Consider the following 6,000-nt stretch of genomic DNA (forward strand, 5'->3'; position numbering starts at 1 on the left):
GTATGAACGAATGAATGATGTACTGATGACGGCTTCCTGTACTGATGACGGCTTCCTCCCGCGTAAAATATTCCGAAGGTAAAATGGTTCCACAATCGGATCTCTGGGCTGCGAATACACAAGAGGAGGCAATCATCAGTAAGATGAATACTGAAATTCTGCGAGTCGGAGCGTGGAATGTTAGAAGATTGAATTGTTATGGTAGGTTAGAGAAACTGAAAAGGAAAATGGATTGATTAAAGTTAGATGTAGTTGGTATAAGTGAAGTACTTTGGCAGAAAGTGTAGGACTGTTGATCAGGCAACTACAGAATTCTCAACACAAAATCAAACAGAGGAAATGCAGGAGTTGGTTTAATAACTAATAAGAAAATAGGGCAGTGGGTAATCTACTATGATCAGCATAGTGAAAGGATTATTGTTGTCAGGATAGACATCAAACCAATGCCCACCAATTGTGCAGGTCTATATGCCTACTAGTTCAGCAGATGATTAAGAAACTGGGCGAGTTGGCCATACGGTTAGGAGCGCGCAGCTGTAAGCTCGCATCCGGGAGATAGTGGGTTCGAATCCCACTGTCGACAGCCCTGAAGATGGTTTTCCGTGGTTTCCCATTTTCACACCAGGCAAATGCTGGGACTGTACCTTAATTAAGGCCACAGCCGCTTCCTTCCTATTCCTAGGCCTTTCCTGTTCCATCGTTGCCATAAGACCTATCTGTGTTGGTGCGACGTAAAGCAAATAGCAAAAAAGAAAAAAGAAAATATGATTAAGAAATCAAAAGAATATATGAAGAGGTAGAAAATTTAAAAGGTGACTAGAATCTAATTGTGATGGGAGACTGGAATGCAGTGGTAGGCCAAGGAAGAGAACGTCATACAGAAGGAGAATTTGGATTGGGGCCAAGGAGTGAAAGAGGAAATCGGTGGTTGAATTCTGCATTGATCATAATTTAGCCCTTGCTAATACTTGGTTCAAACACCACAAAAGACTGTTGTACAGACGAGACCTGGAGACACTGGAAGGTATCAAATAGACTTCATTATGATTAGGCAGAGATTCAGAAACCAGGTGTTGGATTGCAAAACATTCCCAGGAGCAGACTTGGACTGTCAACAACTTGGTACCAAGCTTGATAGCTGCAGTCACTTTTTTGCGGCCAGTATCCAGTATTCGGGAGTTAGTAGGTTCGAACCCCACTGTTGGCAGCCCTGAAGATTGTTTTCCGTGGTTTCTCATTTTCACACCAGGCAAATGCTGGGGCTGTACCTTAAGGCCACAGCCGCTTTCTTCCTATTCCTAGGCCTTTCATGTCCCATCGTCGCCATAAGACCTATCTGTGTTGGTACGACGTAAAGCAAATAGCAAGTAAGAAAAAAAAAATATGATTAAGAAATCGAAAGAATATATGAAGAGGTAGAAAATTTAAAAGGTGACCAGAATCTAATTGTGATGGGAGACCGGAATGCAGTGGTAGGCCAAGGAAGAGAACGTCATACAGAAAGAGAATTTGGATTGGGGCCAAGGAGTGAAAGAGGAAATCGGTGGTTGAATTCTGCATTGATCTTAATTTAGCCCTTGCTAATACTTGGTTCAAACACCACAAAAGACTGTTGTACAGACGAGACCTGGAGACATTGGAAGGTATCAAATAGACTTCATTATGATTAGGCAGAGATTCAAAAACCAGGTGTTGGATTGCAAAACGTTCCCAGGAGCAGACGTGGATTGTCAACAACTTGGTACCGAGCTCGATAGCTGCAGTCACTTAAGTGTGGCCAGTGTCCAGTATTCGGGAGATAGTAGGTTCGAACCCCACTGTTGGCAGCCCTGAAGATGGTTTTCCGTGGTTTCCCATTTTCACACCAGGCAAATGCTGGGGCTGTACCTTAAGGCCACGGCCAGTTCCTTCCCACTCCTAGCCCTTCCCTGACCCATCGTCGCCATAAGACGTATCTGTGTCGGTGCGACGTAAAGCAACTAGCAAAAAAAAAACTCGGTGGTCATGTAATTCCATCTGAAGTACAAAAAATTGAATGAAGGAATGCAAGGAGATGGGATCTAGACAAGTTGAAAGAAAAGATGATGATGATGATGATGATGATGCTAGTTGTTTAAAGGGGCCTAACATCGAAGGTCATCGGCCCTGAAAGAAAAGAGTGTGAGGGATTGTTTCAAGGAACATGTTGCACAAGAAATAAGTGAAAAGGCTGAAGGAAACACAATAGGGGAAGAATGGACAATTGTGAAGAATGAGGTCAGTAGGGCTGCTGAAAAAATGTTATGAAGAAAGGAAAGAACAACTAAGAATCAGTGGGTAACTCAGGAGATACTAAATCTGTTTGATGAACCATGAAAATACAAGAATGCAAAAAAAAAAAAAAAAAAAAAAAAAAAAAATTAAGAGGGTAGAAAAAAAATACAGATGATCAGAGAATGAAGTAGTTAGAAAGTGCAGGACACCTAAGCAAGAATGGCTGAAGGAGAAGTGCAAGGATGTTAAAGGTTGTATGGTCATAGGAAAGGTAGATGCTGCTGAGAAGCGCAAGGATGTTGGTCGTAGGAAAGGTAGATGCTGCATACAGGAAAATCAAGTAAACCTTTGGAGAAAGGAATAGGCGTATGAATGTTAAGAGCTCAGATGGAAATCCACTTCTAGAGAAAGAAGACAAGGTTGAAAAATGGCACAAACATATCCAACAGTTGTATCAAGGTAAAGAAATAGATGATATGTTTCTGGAACAAGAAGAGGCTGTTGATGATGATGAAATGGGAGACCCAATTTTGAGGTCAGAATTCAACAGAGCTTTGAGAAACCTAACTAGGAATAAAGCACCTGGAATTGATGACTTTACCTCTGAATTACTTACTGCCATAGGGGAAACCAGCATGGTGAGGATATTCAATTTAGTGTGTAAGATGTATGATACAGGAGAAGTGCCATCCAATTTTCTACAGAATGTTGTTATACCCATTCCCGAGAAAGCCGGAGCTGATAAGTGTGAAAACTACTGTACCATTCATTAGTTTAGTATCTCACGCCTGCAAAATTTTAACACATATTTTTTACAGAAGAATGGAAAAAGAATTTGAAACCGAGTTGGAAGATCAGTTTGGCTTCCGAAGAAATGTAGGAACATGTGAAGCATTCCTGACTTTACTTCTGATCTCAGGGGATAGACTGAAGAGGAACAAGCCCATGTACATGGCATTCGTAGATATAGAAAAGGCATTTGATACTGTTGTTTGGACCAAGCCATTTGTGATTCTGAAGGTGATCGGATCAGATGCCGAGAAAGAAAGATTATCTACAACCTGTACTACACATCAATCTGCAGTAATAAGCTTCAAGGGCTGTGAAAAAGAAGCAGCAAACCAGAAAGCAGTGAGGCAAGGCTGCCATTTCATTGTTTATATACAACAGGCCGTAAAGGAAATCGAAGAGGAATTTGGGAGAGAATCCCAATCCAAGGAGTGTCTGCAGGAGATCTGGAGAAATTACCAAACAGTATGGACACATTTTTGGAGGAGTACAAGATGAAAATAAATAAATCCAGAACAAAAGTAATGGAGTGCAGTGTTTGGTGATGCAGGAAGTATTAGATTAGGAAATGAAGTCTTAAAGTAATAAAATGAATGTTGTTACGTGAGTAGTAGAATAACTAACGATGGCAGAAGTAAGGAAGCCATCAAATGCAGAGTATCACAAGCAAGGAAGGCCTTTCTTAAAAGAAATTTGCTCACTTCGAACGTTGATATAGAAATTAAGAAAGATGTTTATGAAGACTTTCGTCTGGTATGTGGCATTGGATGGAAGTGGACAGTAATTAGCACAGAAAGAAAGAGAATTGTAGCTTTTGAAATGTGGTGTGTCAGGAGAATGCTGAAGGTGAAATGGGTAGATCGAACCATGAATTATGAAATACTGAATCGAATTGGCGAGAGGAGTACAATTTGGTGAAGTTTTCACAAGAAGAAGAAGAGGTGGTGTTCCGTAAATTATCTCTGGTTAACCATAAGAAAGTGCAGCCCTCATAGGATCTGGACTATGTAAGGATGGAACCTACCCAGAGGACAAAACAGTGAAACCGGCAGGAAAACAGTATAACAAAGTTTATTAAGCAAGGGAAACAACATCGAAGAGAATAGGAAAAATGTTAAATGTTTCAAAAACTAACATCCCTGAGGTTTACATTGACACGTGTTTTGTACAATTCACAGGGGACCAGCCCTGTTCACCATTTAACATACAGTGGACTCAAAAACAATAAATAACTCTGTTTACATATTTCATCAATAATACGCCACTTCAAGTGACTCAAGAAGGGGGAGCACCAGGTACCCCTAGCGACCATTCAATGGTTTCAAATGTTTCTTAAAAGAGCAAATGCTCTGCCCCACATCATTTCTTACACCTTCCAAGGAGGTACAACCTTTCGAAAACATGCTCTAAACTGCAGGAATGAGAACGCATGGTTCACTGAGAACTTGCTAATATACACTTGCTAGGTTTTAAACAACTTGGCCTTTAAAAAGCCTTAAACCAATCTTTAGCGCCTATCAAGGGGTTTAGAAGAAAAGAAATGTCCTCCCATCATCCACAAGTTCAATGAAGAGTCAGACGCTTACCTCCCATACCCCAAGCGGTCCTGGGTTCGACGGAGCCGTGCGGTGCTTGAGACAGAAGGAGAGCCAGGCACGAAGTGAACAACTGCTCACAGCGAGTCCGCCCGACCTCGCCAAGCGAGGCAATCGCGCAGGCGGCATAAAGAGAGCACGGCGTATCCGCAGGGGTAAGGGAGGGAAGCAAGGGGAGAAGCATAGGGCGGAAAGCTCCTTTACCCTAGGGCCATAATTTAGGAAGATAATTTCATTTTGCCCGAGGGCATTACACAAGGGGACAAAATACCATAGTTATGCATAAAATAATCAGTAAACATTAAAATAGACATAATACATAGGATAAATTGAGAGGGGAAATCAAATTCATGGCTCAGGTAGAATGATAGATCACACCTTAAAACATGCAGGACCTGCTCAGTTAGTTTTTAAGGGAATTGTAGCCAGTAAGAATGGTAGAGGTAGACCAAGGCATGAATATACAGTGATAAACAGATTCGAGGAGATGTAGGATGTAGTAGTGTAGAAATGAAAACGTTAGCAGAGGATTTGGTAGCATGGAGAGCTGCATCACACCAATCCATGGACTAATGACCAAAACAACAATATCTAACATAATGTAATTTTGCTGATGAGTGCTGCTGTGAATATGGGGAACATACAGGGTGTCCGAAAATGTTATGGAAATTGTAAGAGGACCATATATTCTGAAACAATCAATCTTTGGCGTTTTTTTATTTCTCCCTAATGAAAGCTCACCGGAAAATCAACAGAGAAATGTAAGTTCAGTCATGAGCAACTTCTGTTTCAGTCTATGCAGCGTATAGCCAGCCAAGCTGTCTTGCTTGATAACGTTGGGCAGTGCACTACCGTAATATGCTGACGTGTCGCTCCCACATATGCAACCTTGTCAGTACTGGCAACATATCACTGAGCAACATGTGACCATCATCCCCAGATGATGTAGCGTCTTTATTCTCATCATTATTATTATTATCATGCCCTAAGGTATACTGAACCAAATGGTGTACAAAACAGGAATACTAGTAGTAAAACTCCTCTTGGTTTCAGGTGAGCACAGTGCATTGGTTTTATAAAGCATGTCAGTAAACACAGTACATTTCGTGCATGTCAAAGTGTGCCTCACTAAATAATAATCACTGATGTGTAATAAAAGTAAACATTGCAAGCATGTCCTGTGGTATTGACTGGTATTAAAGGCTGTTTAGAACAGAGTATCCTAGGATATAGGCTATTAAAACTAAATCCAAGGTAGATCCGTACGTTATTGTGTTTTGGAAGGTGTTAATCAGAAATGTACACCACTATTAATGCCAAATATCTTCTTTACGCTATTTATATTTCCTGACGTAACAGGCCG

This window comes from Anabrus simplex, chromosome 2 (assembly GCF_040414725.1).
Source record: "Anabrus simplex isolate iqAnaSimp1 chromosome 2, ASM4041472v1, whole genome shotgun sequence".
NCBI classification, from domain to species: Eukaryota; Metazoa; Arthropoda; class Insecta; order Orthoptera; family Tettigoniidae; genus Anabrus; species Anabrus simplex.